Source organism: Aotus nancymaae, unplaced genomic scaffold (assembly GCF_030222135.1).
Source record: "Aotus nancymaae isolate 86718 unplaced genomic scaffold, 86718_ANA_hifiasm-v0.15.2.pri h1tg000008l, whole genome shotgun sequence".
NCBI lineage: Eukaryota > Metazoa > Chordata > Mammalia > Primates > Aotidae > Aotus > Aotus nancymaae.
The window spans coordinates 49,605,562-49,623,275 of record NW_026988419.1 but is presented as its reverse complement, the minus strand read 5'-3'; the positions used below and the strand labels follow the sequence as shown (position 1 = coordinate 49,623,275).

At 39.3% G+C, this 17,714-nt stretch overlaps 1 non-coding gene across 1 annotated transcript; it reads right to left on the bottom strand.

Moving 5' to 3' along the window:
- Window positions 1-8,372: 8,372 nt before the first annotated feature.
- Window positions 8,373-8,484, bottom strand: LOC135273747 (small nucleolar RNA SNORA77). The gene has a single exon (XR_010341557.1). It is a non-coding gene; the product is annotated as a small nucleolar RNA SNORA77 (small nucleolar RNA).
- Between the last annotated feature and the right edge of the window lie 9,230 nt (window positions 8,485-17,714).

Below are 17,714 nucleotides of genomic sequence, written 5' to 3'. Positions count from 1 at the left end.
GCCATGCTTGACAAACTCCTATTTCAAAGTAACAACTTCCAAAAATGACATTTTCACTATTTCACTTTTAGTACACACACACCATAAACATTATACTTCTAAGCCTTGACTAGGTGCAAATGTTAAAGACATTAATCTTTTTCTTATTATAAAAATATAAATTATGTTAAAGTATTATAAACTCATTATAAGATGATTTTCCCCAGTAAGACATTGCTGAAATCTAAATGTTTACAAGTCAGGTGTTCACCGGCACTTATATTCAACTTTCTATTCCCACTTAAATTAAAATCCAGGCCAGGTGCAGTAGTTCACACCTGCAATCCCAACTCTTTATGAGGCAGAGGCAGAAGAAGCACATGAGGCCAGGGATTCGAGACCAGCCTGGGCAACATAACAAGATCCCCTCTCTACAAAAGAATATAGTAATAATTTAAAAAATTAAAATTCAGGCCAAGTGCAGTGGCTCACACCTGTAATGCCAGCACTTTGAGAGGCTGAGTCAGGCTGATTGCCTGAGCTTAGGAGTTCGAGACCAGCCTGGGCAACATGGCAAAACCCTGTCTCTATAGAAAATACAAAAAAAAAAAAAAAAAAAAAAAAAAAAAGCTGGGCATCGTGGCATGTGCCTGTGGTCCTAGATACTTGAGAGGCTGAGGTGGGAGAATAGCTTGAGGTAGAGATTGCAGTGAGCTGAGATTGCACCACTGCACTTTGCCTCAGTGACAAAGTGAGACCCTGTCTCCAAAAAAAAAAAAAAAAAAAAATCCAGTGTTACTTAACTACAGTCATACAAACTAAGCTGCTACTGTAAAATCCTGTTTTTCTGCTTTAAAACTATGAACATAGCTGCCCCACCTAGACTGTTTGCATATTAAAGTTTTACCACTTCATCAATTATTTTTAATTGCTTCAACTCATAACTCTTCGTACAAACCTTTAGAATCAGAATTTATTTACATTTTCTACAACTACTTTTTGCATTTTTTGTATTCCCAATGGTCTTCATTTGTGCTGTATTTGAAATGAAAGGATGAACAATTTACTTTTAGTTTGAGAAGAGAGGAAACCCACATTTCCTATCTAGTGTCCAATTTATTTCATATCATTGATTCTACATGTAAAATATTAGGAACACATTAATGCAGACTTTAGCATTACATATGAATGTATAAATACTTTCTTAAGTCACATTTTACTTATAGACTTGTTTGACTTGAGCAGTAAACATTTGTAAGCTGATCTAAATAAAAATAGTTATGCTATCTAATATAGTAGCCAAAAGTGCTAGTAGTTCTGTTACCTACTATATTAGCTAAAAATGCACCTGCTACATTACAAACTATGGAACTTCCAAGCATCAGAAGAGAACTTTGGCTGTGCAATCCTGGAAATAACAGAATTAGCATAGCCCACCCTCGTGTTTCAAAAGACAGTGAAAGACTTAAAGCCATGAATTGAATAAGAAGAAATAAATGAAGTGAGCCTCTCATTTTTATTCATTCTCCCCATGGAGTCAAAGCAGAAATAAAAACAAGACTGAAATTATTTTTTCTTTATGCTGGTATTGGCCAAATTAATTCTTGGTTACAAGGTTTCTAATTAGCTCTTTTTTTTTTTTTTTGAGATGAAGTCTTTGCTCTGTTGCCAGGCTGGAGTGCAGTGGCACGATCTTGGCTCACTGCAACCTCCACCTCCTGGGTTCAAGAGATTTTCTTGCCTCAGCCTCCCGAGTAGCTAGGACTACAAGCATGTGCCATCATGCTCAGCTATTTTTTTGCATTTTTAGTAGAGATAGGATGTCACCATGTTGGCCAGGATGGTCTTGATCTCTTGACCTCATGATCTGCCCGCCTAAGCCTCCCAAAGCGCTGGGATTACAGGCATGAGTCACCGAGCCCAGTTCCTAATTAGCTTTGAGTAATGGTTCTCCTTGTATAAATCTACTGAAGCTGTGCATCCTATCCATAAAATATATAAAAATATTTTAGTACAATTTTAAATAGTTTATGGTTTCATTTAGACTATATAAAACTCCAGAGACCCTAGATTTGGGACCACTCTGCATTGTAATGAGTCAATCAAAAATGGCATAATTAGAGCAATTGTATACCCCAGTAATCATGTGCTAAGCATCCAGGTTTAACCTGAAATAAATGTTAAAAAGAAAACTTTTTATGCAGGGCTCAGTGGCTCATGCCTGTAATCCCAGCACTTTGGGAGGCCAAGGAAGGTGATCATCTGAGGTCAGGAGTTCGAGACCAGCCTGGCCAACATGGTGAAACCCTGTATCTACTAAAAATACAAAACTTAGCTGGGTGTAGTAGCCAGCACCAGTAATGCCAGCTACTTGGGAGGCTGAGACATGAGAACTGCTTGAACCCAGGAGGTGGAGATTTCAGGGTATCGAGATCACGCCACTGCACTTCAGCCAGGGCGACAGAGAGAGACTCCACCTCAAAAAAGAAAACAAAAAACAAAAAACAAAAAAACACAACTTTTTAGAACATCATCTGGAGCTGTAAAAGAGCCTCTTTCTTGATGAGTTCAATGCATCACCCTATGGCAATTCTTCCACGGCTGTAATAGGGTAGCCTCTGTTATCAACATTTATCAGGAATAAATATCCCATTGTAGATCAATTACTCTCTTTATCTGCCTCCCTCTGGCTGCCAAGACCTTTGGCACCTCCAACAGAAGCTGGGAAATAGAACTGAAAACATGAGGCTCAAATTGTTTTGTTTTGCTTTCATTTGAACACCTTTACTACAGCTTCCGGTAAAAGAAGAAATGGAAACTATTGTTTAGAAAAAAGTCTTTTAATTGTCTGCAAGTTATCATTTGTCTACATATCCCTTTCTCTTATTTTTATAAGTAATACAAGGTTGGATGCTTCCTTAATGAAATGTACAGTGTTTTAAAGAAATCCCGTGGCTTCTGCACATTACATAAGCCACGGTTAGTCTGCCTCAGAACGATTGCAGAAATACTGTAAATTTAGTCTCAGAAACTGGCTGCTAAAGTAGGCCCAGCCAGCTTTTCAGCTTTCAGCACTGCTCTGTGTAAAATAGCACATTTGGAAATCTGTTGCTGGTACACTCTATTCATACCATACCCTGTTCCTAAGAAGTAAAACTTAACAAGAAGCAGCATAAGATATGTGAGAGGATCACAAAAATGGAAGAAGCAACAGGTTCTAAAAATATTCGGTATTGGTTCAGCGTTCAGATACCGAGACATTCACGTCTTTGAGTGTTAACAATGTTCTCTCATTAGCAAAATACCTCTTCTCTTGATTTCAATGCTAGCTGGCAAACTCCCATTCCACGTGTGTACAATTGGCCTCTGTTTCATATTGCTTTTGTCTCTGTGAGGAAAAAGTTAATACAAAGTAAATATCACCACTGCCACCATCATTATTTAATGTTAAATATCAGTTTGACCCAAAGCAATGAACTTGACTACAATTATCAGAGTTGGTTAAGCTGCCTCAGATTTTTTTCTGGAACAAGGTCATGTGAAAATATAACCAAACACCACACTAGAAATAAGGGATTTTTTTCCCTTCTCTCCATGATAGACAGATTAGCTTAATTCATGTGAAATTATTTCTTTTTCTCTTTATGTCCTTTTCATTTCAAGAGTTGTTTCTACCTTTAGCAGGATGGGTTTTTTGTTTTTTTGTTTTGTTTTGTTTTGAGACGGAGTTTCCCTTTGCTGCCCAGGCTGTAGCGCAGTGCTGCAATAGCTGCTCACTGCAAACTCCATCTCCTGCCTCAGGGTTCAAACAATTATCCTGCCTTAGCCTCCCAAGCAGCTGGGACTACAGGCACCTGTACCACCCCGGCCAGCTAATTTTTGTATTTTAAGTAGGGACGGATTTTCTCCGTGTTGGCCAGGCTGGTCTCAAACTCCTGACCTCAGGTGATCTGCCCGCCTCTGCCTCCCAAAGTGCTGGGATTACAGACATAAGCCACCTCATCTGGCCTTTTAAAAAACCTTTTATTACAGAGAATTTCAAACATGAAAAGGGTAGATAGAAGAGTATATTAACTTCCCATGTAATGATCACCCAGCTTTGGCACTTAATGACATTTTTCCAAACCTGAATGTAAAGGGTTGGTTTGTCCATAATCTAAACTAGAACTCTTTTATTTATGCAAAAGTAAAAAATTACAATAAAAATAACATAAGTAATAGTTAGAAACTCTTTTTTTCTTTTCTTTCTGTTTTTTTTTTTTTTTTAGACAGAATCTCACTCTGGTGCCCATATTGGAGTGCAATCTCAGCTCACTGCAACTTCCACCTGCCAGGTTCAAGAGATTCTCATGCCTCAACCTCCCAAGTAGCTGGGACTACAGATGCATGCCACTACTCCCAGCTTTTTTTTTTTTTAAAAAAGACAGGGCCTTGCTGTGTTGCTCGGCCTGGAAGACAATGGCTATTCATAGGCTCACTGCAGCCTCTAATTCCTAGCCACCAGTAGACCTCCCTCTTCAGCCTCCCAAATAGCTGGGACTACAGGTGTGCCAAGCTAGACATTTTCACATTTCTTAATGGTTATTTTTATCAACATTTAAAAAAGAGGAGATGATAAGAATAAATACCAAAATGTCACTCTTGGCAATAGCCAAACCAAGGGGTAAAACATGTCTATCAAACTGAAGCTAAGCTAACAGCATGTAATTATATGAGTAGTGCTTCCTAAATCCTGGTTTCTTTGAGAAGCAAATGAAGAATTTACCCAGTGCTTTCATTTTGCTGAGTCACCACGTTGAAAGAGAGAAAAATAAACCACTTACTGAATGAATCACTTTTTTTCCTTCTAAGTAATTCACTCTTCTTTAAGAACTGGTAGGCATGAAACTACCAGGCCTTGTGCTACCTATCCTGTCAACAATAATACTCACCCAGGGATGATAAAAATAATATTAATAATAACATAGATTCGACACAATCTAAATTCTCACAGTAGAAAAGAGTTATAGGAGTTACAGTACACCTACACCAAGAAATTTTTTTTTTTTTTTTTTTTTTTTTTTTTTTGAGACGGAGTTTCACTCTTGTTACCCAGGCTGGAGTGCAATGGCGCGATCTCGGCTCGGCGCGATCTCGGCTCACCGCAACCTCCGCCTCCTGGGTTCAGGCAATTCTCCTGCCTCAGCCTCCTGAGTAGCTGGGACTACAGGCACGCGCCACCATGCCCAGCTAATTTTTTTTGTATTAGTGGAGACGGGGTTTCACCGTATTGACCAGGATGGTCTCAATCTCTTGACCTCGTGATCCACCTGCCTCGGCCTCCCAAAGTGCAGGGATTACAGGCTTGAGCCACCGCGCCCGGCCTACACCAAGAAATTTCTAAGGAATTCTATGCCAATGAAAGAAAATGTAGGTAGGCAGGTCTTAGTAAAAGTAATGTATATCTGCCTTTTTAAAGTGTCCTAGGGTCATAACCAAAAAGATTATGTAATTCAGACAAATGTGCCTTCTGACAGGTACATCTGTTCTTGGTCTGACAAAGGATCAGGACAAGACAGGCATGGTGGTCTCAAGTCCCGCTTGGTCTGTAGACAATGACTGATTGGGTTGGACTTTTAAGGTACAAAATCCAGACTAATTTATGGGAACCAAAATGAAGTTGCACTTGTGCTGTTTTCCATCTTTTGTGGCACTTTAATGAAAACCAGGCACTGACGAGAGCCCATTACCTAAACCATCCCATTCACAGAGATTCTGTGGTGCTGCTCTACTCTTTTTAAACCCCCAACACTTTTTGCTTTAGCCAAAAATGTAGTGGCACTGACTTCAGAGGGCTTCTTTTTAAATGCGCTTATGTCTAAAAGGTAGATGCAAATGCTCCAGACCCTCCTTTCACTTTGTTAGCAAGGATTAGGTCAGTAGGCAGCCTTATATTGAGGAGGAAGGTGTAAGAGGAGTTTGTCTGGGAGTGGGTCCGGTGGGTCTGGGGTTGGGAAAAGAATAACATTGGTAGTCTTGGTCTGGTCAGAATGTGCTATAAGAAGTTCCCTGATAGGAGAGGAGGAAGTTCTGCTTCCTTGAAGAGAGCAGAAGGAGAGGACTTACCAGCATTCAGGAAAGCTGTGAGAGAAGATGTGGCACTCCAGAGGCAGGAAACCATTTAAGAGAAATGTACTCAGAGTTGATTGGTCAAGAAGGACTGCTCTCAAAGGAAACAAGATGGTGTCACAATTCTGATAAAGGTTGCTCTGAAAAAAGGTTTACCCTTATAAGAATAAAGGGCCTTTCTTCTCCCTATGCCTCTAAATCTTTGTACGTAGGTGATTTAATGGCACTGGGGGTTGCAGTGTTAGGGGGAGTGGTAGAGCTACCAAATCCAAGTAGTCAGCTTTTCCCAGGAGCTGAAGAGGGCTGGATAAAATCCGCCCCTTATTGACATCTATTCTGCCCCTGTTCACTGGACGTTCGCAAAGGCTTTCCTACTCCCATAGAGGAGCTCCCTCTCCCAGCAGAGGCAATGTGGAGGGGTAGATGCAGGATGAGCATCTTTAAAACCATGAAAGGGATTTCCCCCATTGTGAGACCACTTTATAATCTATCCTCATTTGGGAAAATTAAGATATTCTAAACTTAAGAAAATGCTGCCAACTTCAATAGGAAAAAAAAGACTAAATTATTTGAAATTTATGTGAATGCACTCCAGTTGTGATGGTAAATAGTTTTAAAAGTCTCTTTTATTTAACCTAACAAGGGGCAAAGATTGCCTGACTTAAGTTTCAGTTGTTTTTATTTCCCCTGCTTATTTTCTCATAATGGTTTGAGTGGAGAAATCATAAAGTCATAAGTTTAGACCTATAAAGGCCTCAGAGATAATTTTTTCCCCCTTCATTTTATAGATAAGAAATCTCAGGCCTGACATGGTGGTTCACCCCTATAATCTCAACACTTTGGAAGGCCAAGAGAAAAGGATCATTTAAGCCTAGGAGTTGGAGATCAGACTGGGCAACATAGTGAGACCCCCATCTCTAAAAATTAAAAAAAAAAAAAAGAAAGAAATTTGCCAAGCACAGTGGTGTGCACCTATAGTCCCAGCTACTTAGGAGGCTGAGGCAGAAGAATCCCTTTAGCCTGGGAGTCCAGGTTGCAATGAGCTATGATCTTGCCACTGCACTCCAGCCTAGGTGACAGTGAGACCCTGTCTTAGAAAAAAAGAAAGAAAAGAAATCTCAGAAAGCATAAATAGTTAAATGTAGGAAGTCAAAAAGTTGCAGGGGAAACATTAAGTATAGGTAATTCATAAAATAAAAATCAGATCCATGAAATCTCGAGTTTATTGTAAAAAATGTCATTATACTTAACCATATTTTCTCTGCAGATCTGGATATGTGTTTGTTGTCTCTATTTTTGTTGGTTAAAGAATGGATCAAGGTTTTCCAAAATTGTTTTTAGCTGCCACAGTGGAAATCTACAAAAACGGGTAATAGACTATTTTGGGACCATTGTTCAGAAGTGCATTTATCTTAGAAATGGTTACCATGGAGATGAGCACAAGTTGTGTGACTCTACAGCTTGCAAGTTGGAGTCATCTGTGCTACTAAGACATAAATAGCTGTGTATACACACGGATGCACAAGAGCTCATGCACACTTGCACAATAAAGTTATGTTGTTCCTCTTTTTGTAAAACAATAATAAAATTCCCCCCCAAAAAAAATTCCACATAGTGCTGACCTTTGGTGGTAGAAGGGCTTGCAAACTGTAGACATTTAAAAACGTAATATTGTATAATGATATAAAACCACTTTTTAAAAACATCATAGTCTAAATCAAGTTTAAAGAGTAACAACATACCTAACAAGTAAAATAAATAATGAGAACACATTTCTTAGACATCATTGCTTCTTAAAGTAGAAACATAAAAATAAAAAGGTAAAAAACTCAGAATATATTACAAAAATTTCATGAGTTATTTTTCCCAAACCATTGAATATTGGGCATAGATATTACCTAGTTTCTGTCTCCCTCTCTAGCTAGTTAGGTACTTGTTTGTTTGTTTGTTTTTTCTTTCTTTCTTTTGTTTATCTTTTTTTTTTTTGAGATGGAGTCTTACCATGTCCCTCAGGTGGAAGTGTAGTGGCATAATCTTGGCTAACTTCAACCTCCTCCTCCCGGCTTCAAGCAATCCTCCTGTCTCAGCCTCCTGAGTAGCTGGCACTACAGGTGGCTAATTTTTCGTAGTTTTAGTAGAGACGGGATTTCACCATGTTAGCCAGGATGGTCTAGATCTGACCTCGTGATCCGCCCACCTCGGCCTCTCAAAATGCTGGGATTACAGGCATGAGCCAACACGCCCAGCCTTTTTGCTTCGACTTTTCCTTCAGGAATTTTTTTCCCACCTGTGTCTCCAGGCAGTTGCATCACCCTAGAGAGGTCAAAGTGGCCATAGCACCCTGAAATGCTCACTGGCTGACAGAAAAAGCACCCGCTGAATGCTGAGTGAGTTGGCAAAGAAAATAAATTTTTCAACATGAGTAAATTCCCAAGAGCTAACTACTTTCAGTGAAGAGCTAGCTACTTTCAGTGATCACTTGTGGAGATCCAAAGGAAAATATTCTGATAAAGTCAGTTTGCTTTAATATTTTTACCTTTTTCTTTAAATTTTATAATGAATGTTTTCAAATTTTCAAACAAAAAATAAAAGGCTAGTAAAATTAAGCCCCTCCCATGTACCTATCACCCAGCTTCAATACTTATCAACATATGGCTAATTCTTTTGGGTTTACAACCCTCCTTTCCCCATCATTTTAAATCAAATGCAGATCATCATAATAGCAATTTTTTTGAGTAAATGAACTTGTCAACAAGAAACCTTTTTTTCCTCCACAATTTAGGTTTTTTTCTATTTTTCTTGAAAACTTCAAGGCTTCATTGTGTATAGAGTACAATGCGAGGTACTAAATTCAGTAGTGTAAGTAATAATAACTAGAATTAGAATAATAATAATGCTTTCTCGATCATGCGAGCAATTAAATACACCAATGATTTAGCCACATTTAGCTTTGAAGCTACATTCCATTATTCATCTATTTCTTTTCTTGTGTGAAAAGAAATCTTTTCTCATGCACCAGAGTTAATTTTTTCAAGACTAATTACTGCATATGTATTTAAGCGTATCTTTAAAGTAAGCCTTTTGGAATTCTCAGGGTTAAATTTTCTTAAAATAAAAAAATAAAAAATAAAAAGTAAGCCATGTACTTTGACTTGTCTTATAGAATCACAAGAAATATACATAAAATAAACAAAATAAATGTTTTTTGCTTTTTTTAAGACAGCGATTTTAACACATCTGATTAGTAAACAAACACCCTATAACAGCTAAAGCGTATACAAAAAGTATGACTATAAAACATCTTTCACAGTCTTTTCATTAAAAATAGCCATGTATGGGCTAAGTGTGGTGGTTCACACTTGTAATCCCAGAGCTTTGGGAGGCCAAGGTGGGCAGATCACTTGAGGCCAGGAATTATGATGAAACACTGCCCTGTCTGGACTAAAAATACAAAAATTGGCCGGGTGCGGTGGCACACGCCTGCAATCCCAACTACTCAGGAGGCTGAGACAGGAGAATCACTTGAACCCGGGAGGCGGAGGTTGTGGTCAGCCAAGATCACACCACTGCACTCCAGCCTGGGTGACAACGTGAGATTGTATCTCAAAAAAAAAAAAAAAATCACATAAGATTTCTCAGTATTTGCTGCCATTTTCAAAGTTAGGCATTATGTAGTTTTAGAGCTAGGATAACTTCTTCAATTGAAAATTAACAAAATACAAAATCTAGGTCAGCAAAAAAGGTGATTATATAACATTTATTTGCTTTCATTTTAGTACTCTTATCACACTGCTTTCTAGAATTTCAGTACTGAATGACTTGTAAAAGTTTCCCCCAAAATTTGTCCATCTAACATGGTTTATTCTAAAATGAAATATTTATTTATCAATGTATTAATAATTAGATTCAAGCCTTTAAAAATACACATAAAGTTTTAAAATCTTAATCTTTTAAACCTAAGTCTCAGGAGGTAAAAGATTTTTAATGTAGAATGAGAGACCCCTCAGAAATAAGAAAAAAAAGTCTTTTCACTCTACATAGCCTCATCCAGATTAATATGGCTTTAAATAATCATTGTTTGAAAAGTTAGCATTTCACCTTTATGTATAGCTCTAGTGCTTCTAGCACTAGATGAATGGTTAATTCATCATTATAAAATATCTACATAAATACTTTCAGAGAAATATATAGTTTTTTAGGAGTATGTCCAAGAAAAAAAGTTCCAAGTGACTCCTGACTCAACTGAAAAGGAAAGGATTGAAGATTAAAATAAAGACATATCGACAAGGTGCGGTGGCTCACGCCTATAATTCCAGCACTTTGGGAGGCCGAGGTGGGTGTAATCACCAGATCAGGACAAGTTCAGAGCCTGTGCTGGCATCTGGAGCTGACTACCCTGCTGCAGCAGCCGGTGTGCCTGGCTGTGCTCAGTGGCTGGACCCCCGCTTGCTCACTACTCCGTGCCTGGCTCCGGTCTCTTCAGAGGCATGGGATCTGGGTTGGTTGTGCAAGCTGAGCACAGCCTGCCAGGCTGAGTGGGCAGAATGAGTCAAAAAGGCCAGAGCAAAACTTGGGCAAAGGCATCACTGGCCACAGAGGTTTACAGCTGGAAGAGCTGGAAGAGTATGTGGAGCCTACTTTTAAAAAATACCATATAACACAATGAATAGAATTCTAAATTTCTACATTTCTGTATTTAGAAATTTAGAATTCTATTCATTGTGATATATGGTGTTTTGGGTTTTTTGTTTTGTTTTGTTTTGTTTTTTGTTTGTTTGTTTTTGTTTTGTTTTTAGATGGAGTCTCACTCTGTTGCCCAGGCTGGAGTGCAGTGGCACAATCTTGGCTTACTGTAACCTCCGCCTCTTGGTTCAAGTGATTCTCCTGCCTCAGCCTCCTGAGTTGTTGGGATTATAGGTGTGCACCATGGCACCCAGTTAATTTTTGTATTTTTAGTAGAGACAGGGTTTCACCATGTTAGTCAGCCTGGTCTCGAACTCCTGACCTCATGATCCACCTGCCTTGGCCTCCCAAAGTGCTGGGATTACAGGCTGGGGTTACAAAGTGAGCCATCGAGCCTGGCCAATATATGGTATTTTTTAAAAGTAAAAATAACAATAAAAGTAAAAATAATCCTAAAATATTAGCACAGACATGCAAGGAATTGATATTTGGAAGGCAATGCAGAAAGTTTCTGTATCTCGGCCAGGTGTGGTGGCTCACACCTGTAATCTCAGCACTTTGGGAGGCCAAGGCAGGTGGATCACAAGGTCAGGAGTTCAAGACCAGACTGGCCAGCATGGTGAAACCCCATCTCTACTAAAAATACAAAATTAGCTAGGCATGGTGGCACGCACCCGTAATCCCAGCTACTCGGGAGGCTGAGGCAGGAGAATTGCTTGAACCTGGCAGTGGAGGTTGCAGTGAGTTGAAATCACACCACTGCACTTCACCCTGGGTAACAGAGAGACATTTTGTCTCACAAAAAAAAAAAAGAAAGAAAGAAAGAAAGAAACTTTCTATCTCTGTTGTATGACTTCTTATATTATCAATATATAAATAACAAAGGCGGACACGGTGGCCCATGCCTATAATCCCAACACTTTGGGAGGTTGAGGCAGGTGGATCACCTGAGGTCAGAAGTTGGAGACCAGCCTGGCCAACATGGCGAACCCCCATCTCTACTAAAAATACAAAAAATTAGCCAGGTGTGGTTGTGGGCATTTGTAATCCCAGCTACTTGGGAGGCTGAGGTGGGCGAATCACTTCAACCTGAAAGGTGGAGGTTGCACGTGAGCCAAGATTACGCAACTACATTCCAGCCTGGGTGACAGAGCAAGACTCCATCTCTTAAGTCTTTTAAAGGATCACACAGGAAGCAGGTGCCATAATTATGAGAGGAATTTTGTGGGGTTTTTTGTTTTGTTTTGTTTTGAGACAGGATCTCACTTTGTCACCCAGGCTATAGTACAGTGATATGATTTTGGGTCACTGCAGCCACAACCTCTTGGGATCCAACAATCCTCCTACCTTAGCCCCCTAAATAGTTAGGACTACAGGCACATCCCACCATACCTAGCTACTTTTTTTGTATTTTTTGTAGGATGGGGTTTCGCCATGTTACCCAGGCTGGTCTCCATCTCCTGAGCTCAAGTGATCTGCCCGCCTCGGCCTCCCAAAGTGCTGGGATTACAAACATGAGCCACCGTGCTTGGCCAAATTTTGTTTTTCTCTATATTCATTTCAGGCTGCATCTGCATGTTGTCAGTGAGGTGCAAAGTTGAGATTACTAACTCAGGCTAGAAACTGTAATGCAAAGGAGAGGATTTTTTTATTATTTATAAATGATTTTTACGCATATAAGTCACATTTGAATTAATGAGGATTACATATTCCTATGGCAGATTTTATTATGCAACATGTCAAAGCATGTAATGTAGTGGGATAAAAGTGGATCTTAGAATTCATCAGCTTGGTGGCCAGGCGTGGTGGCTCATGCCTGTAATCCCAGCACTTTGGGACGCCAAGGTAGATGGATCACCTGAGGTTAGGAGTTCAAGACCAGCTGGGCCAACATGGTGAAACCCCGTCTTCACTAAAAAAAAAAATATATATATATATATTTATTTATTTATAAAAAATACACACACACACACACACACTAGCTAGGCATGATGGCACATGCCTGTAATCCCAGCTATTCAGGAGGCTGAGGCAGAAAAATCTCTTGAACTCAGGAGGTGAAGGTTGCAGTGAGCTGAGATCGAGCCACTGCACTCCAGCCTGGGTGACAAAGCAAGGCTCAATCTCAAAAACAAAAATTAAAAAGTTAAAGAATTCAACAGACCTGAGACTGAATACAAAAGATCCACTGCTTACTACCTCAGTGCAATTTAGTTACTTTATTTAAAAGTGAGATTTTTGTGAGGATTAGAGTTAATGCTCAGAAAATGCCTAGGTATTTCACATAGCACTTCACATAGATACTCTAAATCTGTTCGGAAAGAAGAATTATATAGAGAACACAGGAACATATTCTAGGATGTATTCACTTCACACTTTTCCCTTTTCCCCAGATCCCAGGCCCCTTAGCCCTTGTAAGGATGTGCCCTTTCTTGTAGGACAATCTCTTACCATTCATGTCTCAGCATAAGCAATCCCTTCCCTAGGGCTGGAATGCTGTTCTTCCCCTCTTGTCTGAGTCTAATAGCATTTTGCCTCTTATTTCTCTCCTGCCAGCACTCTAAGCTAGCTTTGTGAAAAGGATTTTTGCCCTTATGGGACTTTTTTGGAAAGCCATACAGTGCAGTGCAACAAGCATTGTATATTGAGTCAAGGGACCTGGGATCACAATTGATGTGTTCTTAGGCAAATCAGTTAACTTTTCTGGACCTTGGTTTTCTGCAACATGTTGATATGAGTTGGATAGCATCTAGGTGTCAGAATACTAACAACCAATGTTACTGCAGACATTAATATTCTAGCATTACCAGCTAGAATATTAATTCTAGCTGAAGCTATCAGTGTATAACCAACAGCTCTACCCATCCTCTACAGAATGATGTTGTGTAAAGAATAGGGGCTCTTGAGTAAGACAGAACTGTGTCTCTTTTTCTTTATAAAAAGAGCGTGGATAATACCTATTTTATTAGGTTATCTTGTAGATTGAATCAGCTACTGTTTGTATATTCCTGGGACATAGATCTGTTCTTGTTGAATATACTGTTTGTATATTCCTGGGACATAGTCTAGTGCACAGTCTTCATCTTACTCAATACTATCAGCAGTGTATGACACAGCAGATCACATTGTCCACTTTAATACATTTTTCTTTACTTGTACTCTCAGAACTCTCATTCATTTTCATTCAACTACCTGACCTCTCCTTCTTAGTCAGTTTGGTATACAGGGGGCTTCTCTATCAACCCTCACTATCAGACCATCTCATTCAGTTCTGTGGTTTTAAATAGCATCCTTAAGCTGATTACTCCAAAAGCTGCATTTCCAGCAGATACCTCTCTTACGAAGTCCAGATTCACATGTATAGCTGCCCACTTGGTGTCTCCATTCGGCTAATTGACATCTCCATTTGGCTGACTAATATGAGTATTAAACTTAACAGGTCACAAACTTCTCATATTCACATCACCTCTTTCTTGGTAACTGGTAAATCTATTCTTTAGTAGCTTAGGCTAAGAACTTTGGAATTATCTGAATCATCCCACATCAATCTACTAACAGATTCTCCTGGCATAATTCTCATGTATCCCTAGAATCTGACTACCTCTTACCTTGCCTCCGCTGCCATTCTAGCCCAGGCAACTGTTATCTTCCATCTGGATCTCTGTAGTAGTCTCCTAACAACAAGCAGGAAAGGGAGCTTCCATCCTGCTCCCTTTCCTTATAACAGCCAGGGAGACCCTTCTATGGCATCAGCAATATCATGTCACTTGTCATAAATTAAGTTTCCTGGAAGCTGACTGAGGTAGGGTTTAGCATGAAAGACTTTTTAAAGAGTGCCCTTGGAATCAACACTTGTGGAAGGAAAGAAGAAAGCAGAATTGGGCAGACAGAGAAGGCAAGTGGTTATACAGCTCCAATGACAGACAGGCTTAGCCAACCATACGTTAGCTTTTTAAAGCTAGAATGGCTCCTCAGAGTTGTCCCAAACTGGGCTAACATGCAGACCTTTATGCTCCCTCACCAATCAGTCATGGATGCGGTCTATTCCATGAGGCACACAACCTCAGCAAAGCAGCCCTCTACAGCTGCAGCAGCCCCTGAAGTGATTGTTACCAGTCAGCCAATAGTACCCGTGGTAGTAGGACAATGAATAGACAATATTCTTTGAAGAGGGATCTGGGTAGCACAACACAGGATCCATCATATGACTCTTTTCCCTAGTTCCCCCAGTGGCTTCCCATCTTACTCAGAATACAAGCCAAAAGTTCTTACCATTTCTCTCTGTCCACATCTCCTCCAACTCTTTCCCCTAATTTACCTGTTTAAAGCCATATTAGCTACCCAGATATTTCTTGAACCTCTTCATCTCTTACTAGTGTGCTCCTGTTTCAGCAGTTGGCATAGACACTCCAAATCTCTCAGAAGATTTAAATACTTGGCTATTGAGCTATTCTCTCAAATATCTACAGGGCTAGCTTCTGCATTTGAAGTTTCTGTTCAATTTTCACTGTATCAGAGGTGCTTTCTCTTACCAACCTAAAGCAAATAACACACTGCCCTCTCACTCCATTCCCTTATTTTGCTTGATATTTTTTAGCATTTAAATTATGACCCAACATGATTATATGTATATTTGTTTCTTGCTCCCTTCACTTGGCTATAAGATCCATGAAAGACAGGACTTTGTTTTAATTCACTGCTGTATTGGCAATGAGTGTAACGGTGCCTGGCACATAGTTGATGCTCAATAAATATTCATTAACTGTAATTATTTTGGAAGCAGGGCAGTATTCTACAGTAAATAAGAGTTAAGGCACTGGACTAAAACAAACATAGGTTTTATTTGTGATTCTAAACTTATGAGTTGTGAAATATAGAATATGTGATATGCTTTCTCTGTACCTGAGTTTTTGTCAGTTGTAAAATGAAGATGATTATTATAGCATGTACATAATAGGCTTGGGATCAAATAGAACAATGTGTGTAAAGCATTGTTAAGCAGCTAAGGGATAATACTAAGAATCTAAAATTGTTTATAAGCACAGTGCCTCACATGCAGTAAGTGCTTAATAGCACTTTTTTTTTTAATCATTATTATGATAAATATATGGATTGATTTATAGTTAGAGTTGTTATTGATGAGCCTGTGATTATTATTTAAAGGATGCAAATAATTTCTTCAGTTTTTCATTTTAGGATGCCCTGTAAATAGCCTGAGCTTATATTGTCCTCTCTTTCTTTCTTTTTTTTTTTTTCTGAGACAAGGTCTTACTGTATTGCCCAGTCTGGAGTACAGTGGCACGACCATGACTCACTGCAGCCTCAACCTTCTGAGCTCAGGTGATCCTCCCACCTCAGCCTCCTGGATAGCTGGGACTACAGGCACATGTCACCACACCTGGCTAATTTTTTGTATTTTTGTATTTTTTTAGTGGAGTTAGGGTTTCATCATGTTGCCCAGGCTGGTCTCGAACTCCCAGGCTCAAGCAATCCACCCATTTTGGCCTCCAAAGTGCTGGGATTACAGGTATGAGCCACCGTACCGGGCCTGTTCTCTTTTCAAGAGGGAGAAATTTGGTTTATATCTCAGTCTGCTCAGGCTGCTCTAACAAAATACCATGAACTGTGTTGCTTAAACAACTGAAATATATTTTCTTACAGTTCTGGAGGTTGAGAATCCAAGATCAAGGTGCTGGTCTATTCAGTTCCTGGCAAGAGCTCTCTTCCTGACTTGCAGAGAGTCGACTTCTCTTTATGTCCTCATACCATCTTTCTTTGGTTCATCTCCCAGAGGAGCTGGGAGATCTCTTTCAGTTCTTCTGAAGGCACTAAACCCATCATGAGGACCCTACCCTAGGGTCTTAGTCTAATCCTAAATCACATCCCAAAGGTCCCATCTTCAAATACCATCACCTTGAAGTTTAAAGCTGTAACATATGCCTTTTGAAGGGACAGAAATATTCAGTCCATAACAGTTTAATTGTATGTCAGAAACTTTCAACAACAACACAGATTTTAATATGTTGTATTGGAAGAAAAGTTTTCATAAGCGCAACTTCTTCATTTTATATATGTGTTTATACATTGTGTTGAAATCTATTTAAAATTTGATTTATTTGAACAGGGGTTTGAAAATTTTATCTTTAAAGGAATCTTGTGGTCCTTTTGCAAAATTTTTGTTTGGTAATCAGAATCATTGTTCTATAATTTATCTGTTTTATACATTTGGACGCTTACACAATTGATTTTCTTAGTTCTTTGTATGGATGGACTTGCTGCAATTCTTCTTTAGAGTGTATATTTACTGTATGAAATGAAAATGTAGGCGGCAAGTCAGAAAATACATAAATTTTAAGCTCTCGTCAGTCTACATATATGAGCATAAATTTTAAAAAGAAATCTTTTTTCCCGGATATTTAAATTGTTGCCTCACAAATATGCAAAACAACTTTATCGAGTAAACGTTCCTCTTGCAGTAACAGCAAAAGGAGAAGATGTGAAGGACACGGGATGCGAGAAATAACTTTTAACGTCTGCTCCAGCCCTCCTGAACTAGCCTAAAAGCAGACGGTCAGGAAAGGCTTTGGAACACAGGATGATTTGCAAGGTGACTCCGCCGGCCTTACTCACGCGGGAGCGATACCCAGGTCAGACCGGATCGTCTATGGCCACTGCTGTAAGTGACACTTACAGAATAAATCAAAAATCACTGCCTTTAAAGAACCAGGAGATATCCCTCTTTCCAGCGAAGTCTTATATTTTACCATTCCGCGTATATAATAAAGCTAAATTTAAATAGCAACAATAAGATCTCCCCCTAGTGGATCCCTTGAGTCTTTCGGGAAAACGCAGGTTTCTGCCCGACAGGAAGAAGAAACAGCATCCAATCGGCACTTGTGTCTCAATGACCAATCAAATTTCGCCTTACATTGCGTCGCTGGGAA